Raw genomic sequence first — 23,646 nt, forward strand, 5'->3', positions numbered from 1 at the left:
CATTATAAGGAAATTTCAAACACTGATGATAGGTAGACGATATTGCTTGTATTTCGTGAATCCATGGCCTGCCCAACAAGATGATGTATGAAAGAGGAAGGTCAAGCACATGAAAAATTACATCTCTCTCCATAGGTCCTACCCTGATCGAAAATAGCACTAGACCTTTAGAGGTTCTTTCTTCTTCATCATAAGCTTTGATTGTTATTTTCTTTGTTGGATCAATGACATCTTTAGAAAATCCCAACTATGTTAGTAGATTGTAGGTACAAATATTCAACCCAACGCCTCCATCTATCAAAACATGTTCGACTTGGTGTTTATGGATCATAGCTTTGATGTGCAATGGCTGGTTATGTGGGTGATTTAGTGAATTGTCACCTTCTTTAGAGAAGGTGATGTAATGAGGCGAAGTCAGGTGACCCACCATAGATTGAAACTGATCTACATCTAAATCTTTCGGGACATTAGTAGTTATCAAAGCTTTGTCCAGGATCTCTTTATGAACAAGAGAGATCTTAAGTAGTTCAAAAATGGAGATTTGAGTAGTAGTTCATTTCAATTGTTTGACAATGCTATAACCAGGAGAGGATGATGAAGTCAGCTGCTTAGATTTAGCCGTGATCATATCTGGTTGTCTGTTTGAAGAAGTCAGTAGGTTTGATGTTTTTTGATCAAGAGTTGAGGAACTATCTCCTTTGAGAGTAACCTTTTTTTGAGCGTGGGTTACATCATTTGCAGTTTGTGTTTTATTTTGTTTATCTTTGATTATGATCACGTTACAATACTTAGATTGGGAAGATGCAATCATGTTGATCATATTGTCATTGTTAGTGTAGGTGTAATTGACTTTGGCACTTCCCTTGCATTTTGAGGAATCACCTTGTCCATAAGCAGGTAAGGGATCTTTAAAATATTTGTGCTCAACATTAGTCATGTGATTTCAAACAACAATTTTGCTAGCATCGATGAGGTATTGAATCTCATGTTTGAGTTTCATGCAGTTGTTTGTTGTATGACCCTTGTTTCGATGGTATTCATAGTATTCATTTTCCCTCCACCATTTGGATTTAACTTCTGGATCATATGGTCTAGAGTTGTTCGGCAATGTTATCAGATCATTTGACAATAAGTTTTAAGAGATGATTCATATGATTCTTCCAAAGGAGTGAAATCATGTTTAGGCTTTGTAAGCCAAGGTTTCTCCTCAAACCACTCTTTTGATTTCTTCAGAGGGTTTTCCACTGCAGTTTCAGCTGCTTTGAGTGCTTGTATGCCGCTAGCCATATTAAATATTGTGGGTTTTGATTTTGTTTTAACTGTGCCTACCACTCCATCATTAACAACGTTTTTGTTATTATCTTTGTCATATTTCTAGTATTTGTTCTTTTCTTTGGAGCTAGAGCCTTGTTGTGTTTCTTTCCAAGGTGATATATCTCCTTTCTTTATAAGCACATCTTCCACTCTGAGGGCAGTATCTACCATTTTGTTAAATGAAGGGTATACTTGCATTTGGATATTGTATTTCAATTCAGGGATCAAGTTATTGACAAAAATGTCCATCTTCTCAGAATCTGGAATAGGCCATGAATATCTAGAGAACATCTTTCTCCAATGTTGAAGAAAAGTGAGAAAAGGTTCTCCTATTTTCTGTTTGGTATTACAAAGCTCGATCATAGTGACTGGATGACGAATGTTATAGGAGTATTGTTGGAGAATTAATTCGACTAATTCCTCAAAAAATTTAATTCCTATAGGTAGGCTCGAAAACCATTCCATAGCTTGTCCTCCTAAACTCCTTAGGAAAAGGCGCATAAGATATGTTTGTTCGTGCAAGAACTCCATATATAAAGCACAAAATTCTCTGACATGGTCTTGAGGATCTGCATTACCATCATATTTGTCAAACTTAGGAATCTCCACTCTTGAAGGAAATGGAGTCATGTAAATATTTTTGGCAAATGGGAATGGACAGATTATGTCTAAAGAATATTGCTTTGATGATTTATCCTTGTTTTTCATTTCTATAATTTCAGTATGTAGTGCTTGTAATTGTTTGTTTACCAACGCTAAGGGTGTTTCTTCCTCTTTGGTGACAAGGGTTTCAATGTTATAATCAGTAGGAAGTTTAGCGCCTTGTTTTGCTAGTTCTAGAAAATAATCCTCTTTTTCTCTAGCCATGATAATCTTCATCATTTTTCGGAAATCTTTATCCTTTTGACAACTATTTATAACAACTTCTATAGGTTCACAAGCTTTAGACTCACTAGATGAGGAATCACTGTCATTAGCATGGGTGTTGATATTGTCATAAGTATCGTGTTTAGTAGCTTGTCTTTCTTGCCTTTCTTCAGACATGATGGAAGATAAAGGTTGATCAAATATTGGTAAATTTGACAATGAAGGCTTATTAAAGACAAGGTCTCCTACGAAGAATGAATTATCTTGTAATGAAAAGGATGATCATTTACCTTTGGTATCTTTCTTGTGAGAACTTCTGGTTTGAATAGGCATTTATAACTGATGTGACCGAGAGCTAGATGTGATGCAGAAGTCAAGATCAAATTAAAGCTAGTTGTTCATTTAATGTAGTGATTGTGAGAAGTAACTAAGATTTAGTTTGATTTCAGGAATGATCTATCCTGTTTAAGACGTGATCTAAGTAACTTAGTTTGATTTGAGAGAAGTGACTAAGACTCAGTCTGGTTTCAGGAACGATCTATCCCGTATAAGACGCAATCTAAGTAACTTAAGTTTGATAAGTAGTTGATTGAACTAGCTGAAAGATGATCGACAAAATCGTGCAGCACAATGACAGGGGTACACTATCAAGATTGTTTATGCTCAGAATTATGATGACCAAATTGTTCGTTGTAGACTGATTTGTTGGCATTCTACACTCTTATGAGAATAGTTGATGTTGTCATTGATGGAAACCAACTGGCAATCATCTGGCAACCCACCGATAGTTACCGACACTGACAATAGACTTCTGCATACACTGGTAGACACTTCACCGGCAACGGCAACAATGCATACCGACACTCAAGCCGACATGGAATAAACTTTTATTTATTGTTTTGTAATGTAATTATCTCTTGTAAAAGTCGACATGGCATATTATAAAAGACTCGTATATGTATGAGATCTTATAGGTCATTTTGATATGAGAGAGAGAGAGAGAGGATAGATGATATTTTGTATAAGGTGATATAGTTGACAGCGAAGGTTTTGGTTATAGACCGAGCTTAAACCGGTACTGAACTTGGCATAGCTGATGCTGATTTGAAGCATACATTGTATTGGATTTTGATAATCCATTTTGTAAGTCAGTGAGACTTCTATTTTGTAGTTGAGCAGTGAGCTCTAGGCTACTAGCCTTCCTGCATGTGTAGGCCCCTCATTGTAAGTAATATTTATTCATTGGCCAATGAGTGAATATTGTGCGTCACAAATCCCACTGAGGTTTTTCCCATACCGGGTTTCCTTGTTGAATATCTTGTGTTATGGCGTGTTCTCTATGTTGTTTCTGTTATTCTTATTTGTTGCATTAATTCTTATTTATCGGTATACTGTTTTGGGATACAAAGTTCTTAATAAGTTTAAATATTCTGTGAACCGGTTAGACACTGATTCACCCCCCCTCTCAGTGTCTTTGGGACTATCATTGATTCTAACATGATTAGGCAATTGGACTGTTTAGATAAGTATGACGATTCTGGAAAAGTGTGTAGACATACAAGTTTCTATACTGACAAAATCGGGAATCCGTATGATAGAGTTTTCAGACCCAAATGATAATTTAACAGTTCCCAGACGATAAATACAGTTTCTCGTATGAGTTGCTGCCTAAACTCGTACGACGATTTAATGACCTCTAGATGACAATTTGATGAGTATGATAATTATTCGTACGCCAATATATTAAAGGCCAAATGATAATTTTCCAGTAACAAAATGACAATTTTGTATACTCGAATGACAATTCTGACAGGGCCAGACGATAAACTGACATGACCAATTAAGACTCATATGACAATAGGTATATAGCCAGATGATAATTCAGTAGAATCGTACGACAATATATTAGATAGAGATGAGATTCTGGCACAGACAGAGTTTTGACGATTGACAGAGACCAGTTTTTTGCTAGGACTGAGTTTTGACGTCTGACAGAAACTAGTATTTGACACGGACAAAGTTTTGATCACTGAGTTGTTGACGTTGTTGATTTGTTTTCTCCAGTTTCAATATTTCAGTTTTAGTTTCAAGGATGAAAACACAGAAAATATGCAAGATGTATAATGACTTCAACACAACATGCTAACCCTACGAAAGTTGGCTTGGAGAAGAAAACCTTTGTTTGTAGACTCAGGTACACACCCAATAGCTAATCAGAATATAGTCATTGAGTCTCACGCAATAGATTCTCAATGCCGTATTAACTGACTCCAAATGCTAATGGGGGCACGAAATGGAAAGTATCTTGGGAGAGTTACTATCTCTCTTGCACAAAGATTATCCCCCTTTCAGAGGTGAATCGAGTAGCCTCTATCTTATAGTTCTTAGTCATAAATTTCGTTCAAAATTACCCCTTGAAGTCACACAAGCATAATTGAGGCCTATAGCCTGACTAGGTACTGAAATAAGTTGTAGTCATGTAAACGTGATTGAGACCACGAGGCCCTACACAATGTTCGATATGAGAGATCTCAAAGAGAAAACTCAAATAATCCCATCCTCTAAGACTTTAATCACCTGAGGCCTATTTATTATAGTGAGTTGGAATGCTCAGGTCCAACTGTACTCACTTGGGTTGTTCTCACAGGGTGATTACTTTTTCCCACAGTGACAGGCCCGCTAAAGGTACACAAATCTCAAATTTAAAAAAAGCTTCAAGGGTCTAGATTTTTGATTGTCTGTGCAGACAAGAGCATACTCTCCTACCTCTTAGATTTTTCTTAAAACATAAATGACAGATTTGTTCATTAACTAGATAGCAATTTAAGTGCATAAAAATGAATTTAAATAATACAAGATGTTCACTTGAATCTCCCCAGGCAACCTGCAAAAACAATGAATCAGTAGTCATATTATTTTTGTGCAACAGGTGTGTTCTTCAACAAGCGATATGCAAAAACTGATTAGGCTGTCAAAATCTCTCAGACAACAGGCCAGGGTTAGCATTAGTATCATCAAAATTCAATAAGAAAAACCCTAAGAATGCAGTCTGTTTTTAATACAAAAATCTAAAATACCGTACGAGTATTCTCACTGTGTCGTACGATAATTCACAATGGACCATACAATACCTGCAATTTGTCATTCGGGCCTCTGTGAAAACTCGTACAGGTTTTTGTAGAAACTGTACAGAAAAAAAAAAAAAAAACCATTTTTTTTTTTTGAATAAAAAAAGTAAGCTAATTTGCGAGGCCAAAAGATGTAGTCTTCGAGCCCCATGGTGGGTGCCAAAAATGTGTGTGTAAAAAGTGGATAAGTATCTGGAAGCTGTAAGACACAACACTTCAATTAAGTCATTGCATGCATGGTTAGACAGATATAATCATGAATATGAAAACCATAATAAACCGACCTATTGCCTTCTAAAAGATGCGAGTATAGACTTGCTCTCAGATTTGTACAAGCAATAACAATGACTAGACTACACCAAGACGAAGGATTTAATCTATATGAACACAAGAATAAGCTAAATGTATGCAAGATTAAGCTAGATATGCAAAATTAAGCTAGATAAATGAATATTAAGCTATATGAATTCAAGCAATAATGATTAAACTAAGTATGCAAAAAGCTAAACTAAGATGCAATAATCTCAAAGCACAATATCTTCAATGACTCCAGAGCAAAAACTGCATAATAACAATAAATCTCCAGGATGTTTTGAATGAGAGATGAAGGCTAAATTTATAGAGATTCAAAAGAGAGACCAACGGTCAAGATTGATTAGCAATGAGCAGTTAAGATTCCTCAAGAAAAAGCACAATTCAGGATAATTGAAATAATTGAGAGATCAAATTAAGTTAATCTTGAGATAGATTCCAATTATAGCTTGATTGAATGCATTCAAATTATAAGTCCGAGTTTTCATTGGAGATAAAATTTAGTTGATTCCATGCACTTGAGATAAAAATAGGTGATTCCATGCACTTTCCTTTAATTTTCTCAAGATTTTTATTTAGAAAAGGGCCTTTTCAATGCAACTAGACCTCTTTCCTCAAAAGCTTTGAGTTTTAATTTTAGAGAAAATGATTAATTCAATTTAATTGTTTTTCTGATTTTCAGGTCATCTCAATTTAAAAAAAAGAAATATCTTAAGTTTGATTTCTTCTCTCGATTTAATTATTTTCTTTTGTTTTCAATTTAACTCTTTCTTTTGTAGATTAATTCCTCTTTTGTGATAAATCTCTTTTTGTAAATTAATTCCTTTTTTTATGATTAAATGGCAAATTTATTTATTAATTAAATATGCTAGGATATTTAATTAAATAAATAGGATAAACGATCAAAATGATTTACTTGAAATGATTTAATTAATTAAATAAATATTTAATTAATATAGAGTGATTAACTTTCCATGTAACATTAATGATTGAGAATTAATTAATTAAGTGCTCAAGGTTGATTTAATTGCCTTTGGTTAGGACCTTGGTGATGTTGTCGAGATTAGGGGCCCATGGTTTAGGTGACCATTTTTAGGGTATTATAGTAACAAGGTTTAGTTGATTTAATTTGATAGAAAACATTTTTGCTTGACTTTAGATGAAGATTTGAAAAAAATTCTCGACTTTGAATAATGATAATCACTGAAAAGATGTCATGAGTATGCCCCCTAAGGGGGAAATCGAAAGATAGCGAGGGTACAACGATTGTAGGCAATTTTGAAAAGATAAAATAGATGTAGTGATGATAATTTGAGCACGAAGATTGATCTTGAATATTTAAAATCAGAATTGATTTGAAATTAGAGTTGAATTAAGCGCAAAATGATTCAAAAATTGATTTGAGGATGAAAGTGCTTAGTGGTCAATGTTGTGAAATTTTGACTGGATAATTGATGTCAGATTTTGATTTCGATCCTAAAAATGGACTCAGGACAGTCGATTTAGTCAAGGGTACAAATTTTATGTCCATCGGAGCAAGTTTGAAAATTAGGGTTTGGGCTATATAAGGGGTTCAATGTGTCATTGTCAATTCATTTTTACCTCTCAAAGTGAAAATTTGAAAAACCTCATGCGAAGAAAAATGACAATTCCGATTCAAGAGCATCGATTCGAGCGCCAGAGACGTCATAATCGACTACAAAACTATGCCCCAATAGTAAGTGATCGATCTTTAGCCTTTGCATTTCTCATTTTATGAATTTTTGTTGAATTTTTGCATTTTTAATTTCATTTGAAGTCGTTTATGTCATTTTATCGTGTGGTTTATTACTATTTGTCGTATGAGTTTTTGTCGCTTTGTATTTCATTGTATGGGCATATTGGGTTTGTCATTTGGTAGTCACCCTTCTTTCGTACGAGAATGTGTTTAAGTGACCATTTAGTCATGTGACATGTTATAAATTTTCGTTTGGGTTTGTTCACTCGTTCGGCTCGTCGTGTTTGCTCATACGAGTTGTTGCTTGTCTGTGGAAACTCGTATGAAAAACAACTAGTTTTTAAGGTTCAAATAGCAATTTTTGATTTTGAATGTTGCATATTTGGATTCTTTAGCATGTTTATCACATTCTTCGCACAAATTTGATCACGTACTCGCGATTTGTATGTTCAATTTTGTAGATTCAGTTGCTAGATATTCAATTTCAGTGTACATACCCGCCGACAATGAGGCTAGTGCGTGATTTATCAGACGCACAAAGAGGTCATATTGGGTTGTGCGGATTCAGATACTTGTTGCAGATACTTGATATTCATGTGAATCATGGTAAGTTGACCACTTTAGTTGAGTATTTTCATTCTGAGCATAACACCTTTCATTTACCGGTTGGAGAGATGACCATCACGCCAGAGGATATATATAGGATTTTGAGGATTTTGTTTGCTGGATATAAGGTGGATTATGATTCTACTCCATGACCGGGTATTTTGGCTCTAAGACAAATATTCCATGACGAGACTATCCTTGATCGCTCTATCACTTGGGATGATTTGATGAGTAGATATGGTGCACAGTACCCTCTGGCTTGTGTGTTGGCTGGTATGATTGGTTGTTTTGTGATGCCTGATAGAGGACAACATGGATTTCTATGTGATTGGGGCAGAATGCCTAAGAGGTTGTTGACTCATCTAGTGACATTAGGGTGGGGATCATGCTTACTTGCTCATATGTACCATGAGATGCATAAGATTGTCTATTGGGAGGGGAAGAGCACGGTTGCAAGTGTCTTAGTTTTGTAGATATGGGCGTGGGAGCATATCCCAGTATGCAGACCTATTGTAGATGATTCGTGGGAGGCGCACCAGCCTATTGTATGTTGTTACTCAGATTATGTTACACAGTCCCACCTAGGAAAGACTGACTATTGGAGGCAGTTGGATGATTTGATTGTTGTAATATGGAGACCGTATAAGGGTCTAGAGCTATGGGATGATTGGAGAGCACAGAGGAAGCATATATTTATGACTCAATCTCTCATTGGCAGATTAGCGTCTATTATTGAGCGATTTGTAGTATCTAGGGTGATGAGATAGTATGGGAGACCACATAGTATATCCCAGGAGTTCACAACTTTTGCTAGATACATGGAGGAGGAGAGACGAGGATGGGCACCAAGACTGTCATATACATTGAGCATGTAGGAGTTAATGGGTGTATAGCCATAGAGATGGGATTATTTAGAGGATGTGCCAGACGTGGGGGTATTACCCCAGTATAGAGATTGGTTTCAGAGACATCCTCTTCCTCGGTTTATAGATCTGGGAGAGCATGCACCTCTTATAGAGGAGATTGAGGAGGATGCACCAGCACAGGCACAGGTACTAGGTCAAGTACAGGGATGAGGGCAGGTACATGGATAGAGAGTGGATGTACCTAGATGGACAAGAGGTGATCCTAGTGCTAGTAGCAGTAGGGTAGCAGTGGGAGGCCGACAACAACAGAGAGGGGAGGGTGGATCCTTAGGAGTTGTTGGGGTTGAGGCTGGAGGTTCTAAGGTAGCATAGGTTGGTGGTGAGGAGGAGAGAGCTGCTCCTAGGAAGGTTATGCAATGGAGGGATGAGCAGAGAAGCGGAGAGGGGGATGTTGGGAGAGAGCAAGCAGTACCAGACGTAGTACGGTCTTTGAGGGAGAGGTTGATAGGTTTGCATTCATAGTTGACAGTGGCACACACGCAACTTGCAAAGAAAGATTGACAACTTGTAGGAGTGAGAGCAGAGCGAGATGCTCTTCAATGAGAGGTTTTGCATCAGACGATCCGTGCAACTTATTACGTTGCAGCTTATAGTGTAGCAGTCCTAGTAGCGCAACAAGTTGTTATGTATTCTTAGTATATGGCTCAATTTGAGGGAGCTAGGGCACCCAGATAGGATATAGGTCAACAAGCACCACCTTCTCCAAGAGATAGACTTCTACTGCTGCATTAAAAGCATTGGCATGTTCTTCATTTATTGACGTAAACTCTCTGTGATGCCACCATAACCAACAAAGGTGTAAAAAGTTGTTTGCAATGCATGGATTTTTAGGATTGTCCTTTGAGAAAACATAATTAAAGTATGGAAGCAGGATCTACCAGCTCCTGAGGGAATCTTGATGAAAAATAACTGTAAAATATTTGGGCAAGATTATATGCAAAAACTCATGCTTCCTGATGGGTTTATGTACAAAAATAAGCACGAATTAAGTGGTAAAGGGGCTTCTAGAAACAAGAGGGACAGAGAGGCAGTGGAAGTGAAAACTTTTGGTGTTGTGTCTGCTCCATCTCAGAATGGGAATGGTGAAGGTGTTGTAAGAGGAGCTGAGAAGGGTGTTGGAAGAAGTGGGGGTGTTTACATTCCCCCATTTAAGCTGGCTCAAATGATGAAAGATGTGGAAGACAAGAGCAGTGTGGAATACCAACGCATGACATGGGATGCCCTTCAGAAGAGTATCAATGGGTTAGTAAACAAGGTAAATGCATCTAACATCAAGAACATCATTCCAAAGTTGTTTGCAGAGAATCTCATCCGTGGGAGGGGTCTATTTTGTATATCTTGTATGAAATCCCAAATGGCATCCCCTGGATTTACAGATGTTTTTGCTGTGTTGGTTATTGTGGTAAATACAAAATTTCCTAAAGTTGGCAATCTTCTTTTGCGAAGAATTATTTTGCAGCTTAAGAGGGCATACAAACGCAATGACAAGCACATGTTGATAGCAGCAGCTAAATTCATAGCTCATTTAGGGAATCAACAAGTTGCACATGAGATCATTGCCTTGGAACTTCTCACCCTTTTACTAGAGAACCCCACAGATGATAGTGTAGAGGTTGCTGTTGGGTTCATGAAAGAATGTGGTTCTTTGTTGCAAGACCTTTCACCCAAAGGTCTCTATGGGATTTTTGAAAGATTTAGAGGTATTCTCCATGAGGGGGAAATTGACAAACGAGTACAGTTTTTAATTGAAGGCCTTTTTGCAATTCGCAAAGCTAAGTTCGAGGGTCATCTAGCTGTGCGTCCAAATCAACTAACACATGAAGTTTTCCTAGAAGATGAACTTGATCAAGAAGTTAATTTGGATGTTTTCAAGCCAGATCCTGATTTCTTAGAGCATGAGGCAACCTATGAAAAATTGAAGAAAGATATCCTTGGAGATGCTTCTTCAGATGAAGCAGAAGGGGAGAATGATTCAGGTGATGATTTAGATGATGATGATGATGATGAAGAAGAAGGTGAGGAAGCACTGAGAATATCGGATGAGACAGAGACAAACTTGGTCAATTTAAGACGTTCAACTTATTTGACAATCATGTCAAGTGTTGATTTTGAGGAAGCTGGTCATAAGCTACTAAAGATCAAGCTTGAACCTGGTCAAGAGAGAACATACCTTCGTTATTATGGTCTTCTTGGGCAAAGATTTTGTATGATCAATAAAATTTATGAGAAGTTTTTTGATTAGTGTTTTGTACAACAGTATTCTATGATACACAGTCTGGAAACAAATAAACTACGTAATGTTGCAAAGTTTTTGGCCCACTTACTTGGCCAGATGCTCTTCCATGGCATTGTCTTGCTTATATACGTCTGATAGAGGAAGATACTACTTCCTCTTTCCGTATTTTTATAAATATTCTCTTGCAAGAGCTAGCAGAGTAGCTTGGTATATTGTTGCTTAATGAAAGGTTGAATGATCCAACAATGCAGGAGTCTTTTGATTCAATTTCTCCAAAGGACAATCCAAAAAATTCATAGTTTGCTATCAATTTCTTTACTTCTATTGGTCTTGGTGGTATCACTGAGAGTTTACGTGAGTATTTGAAGAATATGCCAAGGCTTGTAATGCAGCAGCAAAAGTCTATTCCTAAGTTAGATGAATCTACCTCTAATGACGATTCTTCTAGTTCATCAGGTTTGTCAGATTCTGATACATTAGACTCAGATTCTGAGAGTGAAACTGACAGTGAGAGCAGTAAGGAGTCACCAAGAAAGAAAAATAATTCAAAGCATGACAATGAGTATGAAAAAACAAGAAGAAAGAAAAGGGCGAGGGCATCTGACTTGGAGGATGGAAGTGACAGTGAAAAAATCAGAAGGAAAAAGAAAAGGAATTAAAAATCTTTCTAGTTAGTTATTCAAGGCTCCAGTAGACACCGTTTTCCTGGACTATGACAAACAAAAGAATCACTCCCAAGTGCTTTGGTTTTATAACAGATGATTATAAGATGCTACAATGTTGTCTTATGTATTTTAATAGCCACGAGTTTTAGAGTTCTGTACTTGACAGGTAATGGATAAACAATGTTAGGAGGAGAAAATATTGAAGGCCAAGTGCAGATTGTGATAATACTAGATCAATGAATCTTGTTATTTATTGAGTATTTTTTGTTTTCCATGTTGTGTGATGTACCATAAGCAAACTAGAAATCTAAATTCAATAATATGCTTTGTTCAATGACTATTTTCTTGCCTGTGAAGAAAGACCATGTCAGACAATATCAACGAACAACAAAATAAGGAGACAATTGCTAGATTGTGGTCTAAATTGAAAAGAAAAGGTGATGGAAAATGTTATTGTCCATGCAAAATTTGTAAGGGGTTAAAGACTAGAAGACTTATAATCAAAACAAAGAAGAAACATTGTAGGCTGCATGGTCACATTGAAGGTGGACATGATTATCATCCATTGGTAATTTTTTCATTATATCGTTTTGACAATTTATATACATAATAAATCACGTGATGATGAGATCATGATTACGGTTTATTTATGTTTATCAATTTTATATAGGTCGAGCACCCCGGAACACATGGTATGGATCAACACAACCCTGAGAATATGGTTTTAGAAGTGGATGAACATGGAGGTGTGAATATCGAAGCTCAAGATAATGATCCCATGGAAGATGATGATCATGAGCTAGAAAACACAATTGAAGATGATGGTACAAATACATTAATCCATGACTCATTTAGTACTCGCGCAACTGATCATGATGATGAAGATGACCTTGATGTTGTTCATGATGTCCCTCTACTTGAGTAGATTATAGCCTCAGGTTTACCACTGTACTATTTTGGTGAATATATATAATATAATCAGTTGTTTTTCCTTTGCATATGTGAACTTTTAGTAGTGGGGAAAGAAGGAGGAAACAAAGACTGTTCCAGATTCTCTTCTATCACAGTCGTGCAAATGTTGCATTTGAGGGTAATTTCCTTCCTCGTTTCCTCTCACATCAGGTATGTATCTATTTCATATCTGACTGAAATGCAGAGGTTAATCGTGTATCACTAATTGACTGTGGAAATATTACTCATTAAAAGAAAAAGTAAAATGAATTGAAAAGAATCTTGCTCTGATAGCTATGAACATACTATCATGCCTAACTGCGATTATTTTGTCTTGCATAGCCGTGTAAATTCTGCCTTGAGTAGCCGCTGTATAACTATTGCATGTTCATGATCTTTCTTGTTAAGATAAATTGTAGAGCCTAAATGATTTACTCATTTATTATCAAGTCTTGAACTTAAGGAAGATAAATTTATTCACAGATATAAATCATGACAATATTCTGTTACTTTTCATCGAATACACTGTCTTACCTTATTCATAAGAAAATTGAATACTGCATTCATATCTTGTGCATAGTATGGTTGAGTAGCAACCTCAGCGCATTCACTATAGAATATGATTGCTAGCCCACGAGGGCATAATAGCCTAGTATTGCAGCTATTCTATGTTTATTTATTTTCCACTCATAACTCATAGTTCAACTGAATATGGTTCATCTTGGAATGAATGCACATCGGTTGTAATCAGATTATAACCAGTCTCCATGGTTGCAAGACCTGAAGAAGGATTATTATCATCAATTAGATGCATACTTTTGGGAATATACAAAGACAAAAAATATATTAGAACTGTATTTTTGTTGATTCATAATATGATGTGTTAATTTAGCTAAATAAGGGAACCAATGTTGTATTAGGTTTAATTCCATGATGACAGTTGAAGCTTGTTAGAGATAGGGGATTTGTAGCAGTTGGCTTATAGGGTTATGTCACAATCCCATGAAGGTCCTTGTAAACCGTTAATGTCAGTAGACATGAGACTGTTATGTAACGAATTGGATCAGCTAAACCTAGAAGTTCTGTAACCAATGAATCAACTAACTCAAGTGTATGTTAATTATCTTATGATGGTCATTTATAACCATTATTCTTAGTAGACATTAAGCAGTTCGCTAGATAGTTGGTTAGTAAACCAGTGAGTTAGTTGGCTCAAGTGTATGCTATTTATCATATGATGGTCATTAATAACCATTATTGTTAGTACACATTAAGTAGATGGCTTGTTTAGATGGTTGGTAACTAGTGAGTTTGTTGAGCTCAAGAATTGGATGTACAAGTCGAGCAAGGGAGGTGAACACTAACAACGCATTGGTGCTTACAATGTTAAAACCTTGGCCAAGATGGTGATGCTTTATCTAAGTGATTGTTCGATCACATGAACTAGATACACCTACTAGTCAGATGGTCATAGTAGTTAGGGGTTACCTATAGTGTGTGACTGACTAGTTGCGTGTAGGTTTTGAACACCAAGATCAGATGGCTAGATGTAAAAGAGATCCAATCCTTAGAATGCACCCTCATGAAGGGTTGGGTCTCTTCCAATTGGAAGGGGCATGGGAGACTGGAAAGTCTACGATTTAATGGAGAAGCCCTTGATGATGCTCTCCCTATTCCAAACTATGTCGAGGATTGATACAAAAATTTTCAGTTGGAAAGTTAAATGAATTGTAACCTCTGAACCTTTATCTCTTCCCTAAAAAATGAAACTTTCCATTTAAATTCCTTTCTCATATTGATTAGCTTAATAATATTTGTTCAATGTTTTTTATCATTAAAAGATTACCTTCCTTTTAGATAAATTAGTTAGATTCTTATTATGTTGAAGAACATTTAGTTAGTTTTCTCCTTCAACTGAAGTAGTTATGTTTTATTTTGAAATGCTCAATTTTTTATCTTAATAGTTCTCACAATTTATTTTCTTTAAGTATAGAATTAAAGGAATATTACATATGGTATCAAAGCAACCAAGTTCGACATTGAACCTTAGGCTTTCCACCTATAAACAAAACTATATACATATGCAGGTGCACCATGGTTGAGATAATATGCAAGCGCACTATATACAAAACTATATTTGCAAGTAAATCTTTTATTCAAATCCACAATATGAAACACAAAGTTTTACTGGAAGAACACAAGTAACCTTATCTCCTTTAGATAATATCACAAGCAACTGCCTACAGAAAGATGCAGTAATCCACAAAATATACACAAAGGAAAGATGACTGATTATATTATGTATGTTCGCAAAATTGTACAATAGTAAGCTTGAGGCTATATTCTACTTCTTCTCTAATGATCCTTATTGTTACAAAAGTTCCCTCATTTATATGAGGGTATACATTGTCACCAAGCATCGTGACTTTTCAGCACATGACTATTAATTAGCACTTTTGTTAACAAACTGGAAGATAAACAAGTTTAGCATTCGTATGTGTTCAACGTACTTATCATCTTTATACATTAGAACGTCATTGTTTAGTGTCCTCATGTCGCTTTCTGTCTGGAAATGATTGGATAGAATATGGTTAACACAAAGTGACAATTCTTTGTCCCGATCCAACTCTGCTACTGCTCGATTCTTCTCATCACTGAACACTTGTTTCCACTGTTCCAACGATACTAACTCACCATTACTGTAAAAAGAGGGCACCCTAGGGGTATTCCCATCGTCCAGCCTCTGAAGCTCTTTCCTTAATTGATTTGCCAATTCATCATGGGACTTCAAGTAAGCCTCGACTTCAATTTTCTCACCTGGATTCATCAGACTGTTGTCATTCATCATGCCTTCCAATTGAGACCTGAGCCTTTCATACTCTTTCAAAGCTTTGACTGTTCCAGTGTATGTCTTCCAATAGATTTCTGAAACCTACACCATACTTTTGAATCTATGCTCAATGACCTCGAGAACTAACTTATCCATCTTTTGTTGTTCCTTTTTTACTTGCCGAGATGTCTTTTTGGCCCTGTTCCTCCAATACATAGCGTCTGTCAAGGCATCCATGGCATCTCCGTCAACACTGTATGTCATCCCTGTTTGACTGGTACCTGTATCAATCTGAAGCAATCTTGCTTGCAACCTCTATTTTTCTTCATCGGTTTTCTCATATAGGCTTTTGTATGTAGAATTTTCTCAGAACAGAAATTCTATTTGATCTTGGTTCAGTTTAGCGACATCCAAATTTAGTTTGGCAGTTGTTCTAGGGTCAGTCTTTCCAACCTGCTGCACCATTAAATGTCCAAAAGCTTCTTCTGTATCAACCAATATAGGTCTTTTATCTTTGGGATAGATAGCCCACTGTAGAAGAGCCTTCTGATCTGGATCATATCCTGATCCTCTAAAGAGTTTATCAATCTCTTTTGGCATCATTTGCTTACTTGGGTCCTGTTTCTTGAGGAATCCATCAAACAACAAGGCAGAGTTCATATCCCATCCAGAGTATAATAGCACACCAGCTTCCTAAAGCAACTGTCTTCCCTTCTCATGTGTCATTTCTCTCATCACAAGATCCATCTCCTGTTGTAACTTTTGAAGTTGTTGCTCTTCTTCACTATTTCTCATGTTATTCCTAATTTGAGATCCTTTATGTTGATAGAGGAATGCGGTGAACTCCTTGGAAGCAATGAAGTCACTATCAACAATGAAATCCTCATGCTCCAGGAATATGATGTCAGCCACTTCTCGGACATTCAGTTGTCCTATTGCCAAGTCTATCGGTGTATCCTCTACATAACCAGGGGGTAATCCTCTCGAGGAGTGAATGGAATGATGCCAGATGTGGAAGCATGAGACATATGAGCCAAAGGCTCTGTATTCCTAATAGTATCAATGTAATCCCTAAAAACATGAGGCGGGACTCCCTCAAGTATTTCCAATTCATGCTCCATAAGTTTGTTGGCCAGCTCCAAGGGGTCTTCAATCTTTTGTAGCACGTTCTCATCCATTTTCCTTCTAAAAAGCTTCCATTTATAAGCCTGCATTGCTTTCTCAAACTTTATTCGCTTCACTCTGGCCTCTTCTCTGCCAATGTTCTTAATGAGGTCATCCAGTAGGTAGGATTTATGCTCTCCAGCCTTCAGCTTTTGTGATGACTGGGCTATCCTTATGTATCCTTCATGATCAAAATTGGGTCTTGGATCCCCCATAGCCATGCCATAATAATCCAATTTTGTCTGCAGCAGGCCATAACTCTTTGAACTTTTCACAATAAAATATGAAAATACTAACAACCCAGGTACAATTGATTGTTTCCCATGGCTTGTCAGATGTTCTGTACTCACTATTGACAGTTGCCTCACAATTTCCAGACAAGCCACTCTGTTAGGGACTGTAAGTGGTAATAAGTATGGTCTCCCTTTGAACCCGTATACCCTGACTTGTGTGCAGTCTGAAAAACAATACCAATCTCCCCAATTGTGTTCAATTGAGGGATCTTCAGCAAAATCTTTTGGTCTTAGGAATATTTGAACCTCTGGTGCAAGGGCATGATCGCACGGGCATCCCAATAGTCTATATAATGGCTTGACAAAGAACTCCTCAAAATTCCAATATTGATTATTCACATACCTCTGGTGCCATGAAGAAACCCATAGTTGCACTGGTTTTCTCATCCCATCATTGTCATATGTCCTGACACATAACTCTTCTGGCCATAACCCTTCATCTTGGCCCACATACAATAGCATATGCATAAGTAAGGAATAATGCTTGAAATGAACATTGATGACATCCCCCTTTAACTTTTCTAACCCATGATTCAAAACCTCAACCAAATAAGAAAAAAAATCAAAGAAGCGGGGGTCCTTATACTACAAATCAGCACAAATGACCATGGCTGCAATATCCATCAAAGGATGGGCTTTTATCCCTAGCACTTGGGAAAAATAGTAATAGGTATACTTGAAATATGGATGGAAAGAGTTGACATCATAGGGAGCTTTGTCATCCTGACCTAGTGGCACTAAGGACCCTACATTCCTAGGTCTATGTATAGGGAGTCTCCATGTTTTGTAAATGTGCTCTAGGTTAAAATATTCACTTGTTAACTTCTTGAGGTCAATCAATTCTTCAAATCCCCAATCCAACTTGAACACGGTGTCAATAATGTCCTTTGTGATTGCAAGAATTGGCTCACCCATGTAGTTATATATGGTCCTGGTTTTAGGGTCATAATTGTTTGCCAATGCCTTCATGAGCTCCACATTCATGAATACATTAGCCACAACTAACCTTCCTAAGTTCAATCGCCATAAATTGTTGATAGGTTGAGGGGCAAATCTTTTGTTGTACCCATATATGAATAATTAATACCCTCTCAATTTTGTCCATATATCTCCAAGATCCTCGAACCGGTCCTCCAAGCCTTCCTCATCAGCTCTAATAGATTCTTGGACCTCAAACTGGATGATGGCCACTGGTCAATCAGGTCCTAGGCCAAAGAACGTCCTTCCCTTTTCTGTCTTTTAGGTTTTTCTTTTGCAGCGATAGGTTCTTTTCCCTTTCCGGTCTTATTAGTTTTAGATGATGATTCCATTTGAATTTTAAAAAAGAGGTCTGTGTGCAAACATCTTACTTGGAATTACTAAGCTTTATCTATGAATCCGCCCAATTCCTTCTTTCAGTTCGTCGCCTATGAATTCCTTAATGTTGTGTCCTTTGATGTTGATCCACTACTTTGGCATATTTAATCAGTTAGTAATGGCAGTTTGGACAACGGTCACTCGGGCACACGTTTGAATTTAATGGTGATGTGACCTTCCCTGGGATTTGTTTTTGATTTTCGTGGCAATCAATAATCATTTCGATGAGGATATGTCTTTCGATCATTTGTTTCTTTAGTCCATCGATCTCTTTGTTTCTATTGACAATACTTTTGTTTTGAATATTACTTCGATCAAGTATTTTTTCCCTTCATCGAAATACTATATTCGGTCAGTATGGCTGTCTCCTCATCAAAACATATCTGATATCCATCAGGTCTTATGTCGAAGGAACCTTGGGCTTCGGCATTCTCCTTTATTTTTCCATCGAAATACTTCTTTCATCGATATCACTATGCCCCGTCGATGAATGAGTCTATTATCTCATCGAAGCTTTTCTTTATTTTCCCTTATCATTCTTCACCGATAAAGTTACATCGACAAAACCACTCATATCGAGAACATGCCTTTTAACCTCCTCGAAACCTATATCCTCATCGATATCTTTTAGCGATGTAGCTTCCTTTTGTCCGATCGATATTATTCTTTCAATGAAAACGCTCCTTTCAGTGGGTCCTTTTTATGTTGCACCGATAGTATTATTTCCTCGAAAACTTTTCCCGTCGATGAAGACCCTCTCTGCTTTCTTCGATATCTTTTGTTAATGAAGTTATTATCTTTGATGAGTCCTTTCTGGAATTCATCGACGTTTCCTTCCTTCGATGGCTCTTTTATATCGATGAGACATCGTTGGGTCTCATCAATACCTTTTGAATTCGGATCAATATTATTCTTTCGATGAAAACGCTCCTTTCGGTGGGTCCTTTTTATGTTGCACCAATAGTATTATTTCCTCGAGAACTTTTCCCGTCGATGAAGACCCTCTCTGCTTTCTTTGATATCTTTCGTCGATGAAGATATTATCTTCGGTGAGTCCTTTCTGGAATTCACCGGCGTTTCCTTCTTTCGATGGCTCTTTTATATCGATGAGACATCGCTGGGTCTCATCGATACCTTTTGAATTCAGATCGATATTATTCTTTCGATGAAAACGCTCCTTTCAGTGGATCCTTTTTGTGTTGCACTGATAGTATTATTTCCTCAAGAACTTTTCCCGTCGATGAAGACCCTCTTTGCTTTCTTCGATATCTTTTGTTAATGAAGTTATTATCTTCGGTGAGTCCTTTCTGGAATTCATCGTCATTTCCTTCCTTCAATGGCTCTTTTATATCGATGAGACATCACTGGGTCTAATCGATAATAAATTTTTTTTTGATAAAACTTATCATCATCGGAATTACGACGAATACCAAGCTTTCGACTGATGATGTAATCAGCGGACATGGCATCGTCAATAGAGTCCATTGGATTGTCGTATTTCTGACGGGCATGGTATCGTCAACCAATCCAATGCCGAGTTTTCGACGGTTGATTTTGTCGGCACTTCGACGAAAATTCGTCGCAAATCCGACAAACGATCGTCAGAAATCAGCTCTGAATGTACTAGTGATCTTTGTGTAACTGCAGAAGTTCAATACGATATTGTTGTTGATACGAAGTAAGCTTATTGTTGATATTCAAATACCTTCCTGGAAAGACTTTTATTTTCTTGGTTAAGTCCATCATTGAGACCTCATTAATGAAAGGAATTTTTATCTCATGGGGAAACAATGTACGGAGGAGATATGATGTTGTAAGAGATGTACATGCAGTATATTTTGGCAAGAGTGTTTGAAGTATATAGGATGAGCAACTTGCTTCCATATTTTTTAACTCATATTCATTTTGCAAGATTTGAGACAACACTTCTTCATCACCTTAGATTTGCATAATAGGGATTCTATCAATCATCATGAGGGTATACAAAAAGTTCACTTCTTCCTCATATTCTTCTCCTAGTTTGGGCCAAATAAGCTGATCTAATTGTCCATGTCGTTGGGCTGGAGAATACAATATAAGTTTCTTGGTACTATCTCCATTAGAGATAGTCATATCCTCTGACCTACATCCTATATAGTTTTGGCTAGTGGCCAACCAAGGCATCCCTAAGATTATTGGATATCCTCCCAGAGTAGCTATAGGAGATAAGACCATTTAGTCAGCAGGGTACTCCTAGGAGTCCAAAGTAACAACAAGATCTTCTATAATACCATATGGTTTAACAATAGAGATATCACCCAATTGAAGGACAATAGGTGTAGGTCTTATATTGGTGATTTTGAGATGTTGTATATCCTTACTCATGACTGTAGACAACTAAAATTGTCATGTCTAATTAAATAAATATTTTTATTTATTTAATTATTTTAGCCTAATTCATCTATTAATTAAATAAATCTTTATTTATTTAATTAATTCATTTATCCTCTTCTAGCCTTATTTCTCATTTAAATAAATACATTTATTTATTTAAATTATCCTTTTCCTAAATTAAATAAATATCTTATTTATTTAATTGATCTCACTCCTTCTATTAATTAAATAAATCTTTATTTATTTAATTAATTCATTAACCTTTTCTACCCATGACACATGTCATTCATCTCTTAATTCATACACTATCTACCCCTTTCATTATTTTATTATTTCTTTTACCTACCCTCTAATCATAGCCGACCCCCTTTTACACCTCTCAATCTTATCCCTCCATTTCATATAGTGTCTTCTATATAAGGAGATACTTCCTTCATTATCAAACCCTAATCAATCATCCTAAGGACCTGATTATTTGATCAATTGACTACTTGGCATATGCGATCCTACTTGCAACCACATTCCGTTCTTTGTTGAGCTCTTGTGCACATAAAATCTGAGAGAAAATATATCAAGCAAGATCAATGGAGATAGGAAGAATGGAGATCCAAACCCTATTGGACATGTGATGGTATAATCTTTGTGATTTCATTTGATTTGCATTATCTTAGGTAATCTCCATATGTTATGGTGGATCTTTGTTGTTGTTAGGCTAGGGTTTTGTGGTTGAATTCATTTAGTCTTTCAATATCATTATTATTGTTATCCATTTTCACCATAAACAATGACATTAATAGAAATTCCTAGATCAATGAGTGCATTTTGAATTATAATCCCATTAATAGTCACCACTACCACTAGACTACCAGGATCAGAATATTTAGGCACAATTACCTTGCCTAGCATTATATCTACTGGCCAACCCATTATGTGGATTGTTGTTGGATATTTCTTTTTCCCGCTCAGTTTCTTGAGACATGCATCCCTTATTTCCTTTCTATAGATAGGTACATCCTTAATGGCTTGGAATAAGGGTATCTTGATACACACACGTTCTAGTTGATCTAAAAAGTCAAAAGTTGGTTCTATCTTAGGCTCTGTAGTTACCAAACTTTGTGGAAATGGTGGTAGTGGATCTTTTCCTTGGATTGGTTTGGGAGTCCTTGACTGATTTTCTTGAAGAGGGGGATCATTTGAAGTCAAATTGGTATTTGTCTTCTCTCCATCTTCCACAGGAAGCTCGATAATAACAAGAGGGTAGGTGCTGGCAAGGTTTTTCTTGAGTGCAGGTGTATGTTAGTTATGCTTACAAAATATGTAGGATATTGAATATAATATTTGGAATAGGACTATTGTTGTTGTGGCTTGTTATTGGGATTGGGTGCAGGTTGAGCTGGTAATTGAGTATCTTTGGTGCATTGGTATTTGGATTTACAGGGGGCATAATAGCTAGTTGGTTAGGTGGTTCTGGTGGCTATAGTAACCCATTGAATGATTGGACCATTGCTAGCCTCCTCTCCATTTTGGTGGTTGTTGCTAGTTTCTTAATGGTGGTTGCCAATTTCCTGGTGGTGTTTGCCACTGAGGTGGAGGATTAGGATTTTGATAATTTCGCCAAAGATTTTGTTGGTAATTCCATGGTTGTAGTCCATAATTACCAAAATTTGGAGGGTAGGAGGATTTCCATTGATTGTTAGATGCATAATAATTTGAATAAAGACCATTGAAAGATAGAGGATTTGGAGGCATACCTTGTCTCGGAGCCCATGGAATCCTTTGTATAGTGTAGAAGATATGTCCTTCATCATCTTTGATTGGCCTAAATTCTAGTTACACTTGTTTTCTTTCTATACTGGCTACCCTCTTACATTTGCAATATATTTTCTTCTATCTACAATGGGGGCGAAACTCAACCAACATTGCCTCTGAATCATCATGTTTCTATCAGCAAATGCACACTCCAATGAGAAATTGTAGGTGATTGAAGGTATTGTCATTGATGGCAACCTTGCAATCCTATGATACAGGCACCGACACTGGCAGACTCAACATCGACACACAAATCACCGACACCAAAAAGGAAGATTACCGACACCATGGCCGATAGGAATTTTGTTTAAATGTATTTTGTATTTAATTGTAAAATCTTTTGTAAGCCGACTTGGCAGATTGTAACATGACTCATATATGTACGAGATCATTGTAGATCATTTAGAGATGTAGAATATGAAAGGATTAATGCAGACCTAATATGCGAATTGTAAGGCAGATATTGGATAAGGGTTTATGTATGTAGCAGAGCTTAAACTGGTACTGAATCTAGCATAGTAGATGCTAATCTGAAGCAGGACAAGACATTGGATTTGTATAATCCATTTTGTAAGTTAGTGTGACTTCTTTTTGTAATTGAGCAGTGATCTCTAGGCACTTGGGCTTCCTGCATGTGTAGGCCCCTATTGTAAGCAGTAATATTCTCTTATTGGCCAGTAAGCGAATATTGTGGGTCACAAATCCCACCAAGGTTTTTCCCACACCGGGTTTCCTCGTTAAAAATACTGTGTTATGGTGTGTCTCTTATGTTGTGGTTATTGCTCTTATTTACTGCATTATTTTTGGTTTACCGGTACACAGTTTTGATATGCTTTTCATGCTATAAGTTAAGAAAATAATTATACTGGTCAGATACTGATTCACCCCCCCCTCTCAGTATCTTTTGGAATCCTAACAGTTTCTTCTTGGCTTGAAATGTATCCAATTGCGTAAGCATGTTTTTGATGATGTCCTATTTAAAATCCTTTCTAAATGTATTATTTTCATCCTTGAAACTCCATAGGTTGTCTTGTTTATGCCAAGTGTGTAACCTCTAGCCTTTTTTAGAGCATCTCTAGAATAATTTTAACAAGGATGC

General features: G+C 36.7%; 1 pseudogene; it reads left to right on the top strand.

Moving 5' to 3' along the window:
- The window catches only part of LOC131875146 (uncharacterized), a 68,149-nt pseudogene that overhangs the window by 13,504 nt on the left and 30,999 nt on the right, over positions 1–23,646 (top strand).

Source organism: Cryptomeria japonica, chromosome 4 (genome assembly GCF_030272615.1).
Source record: "Cryptomeria japonica chromosome 4, Sugi_1.0, whole genome shotgun sequence".
NCBI classification, from domain to species: Eukaryota; Viridiplantae; Streptophyta; class Pinopsida; order Cupressales; family Cupressaceae; genus Cryptomeria; species Cryptomeria japonica.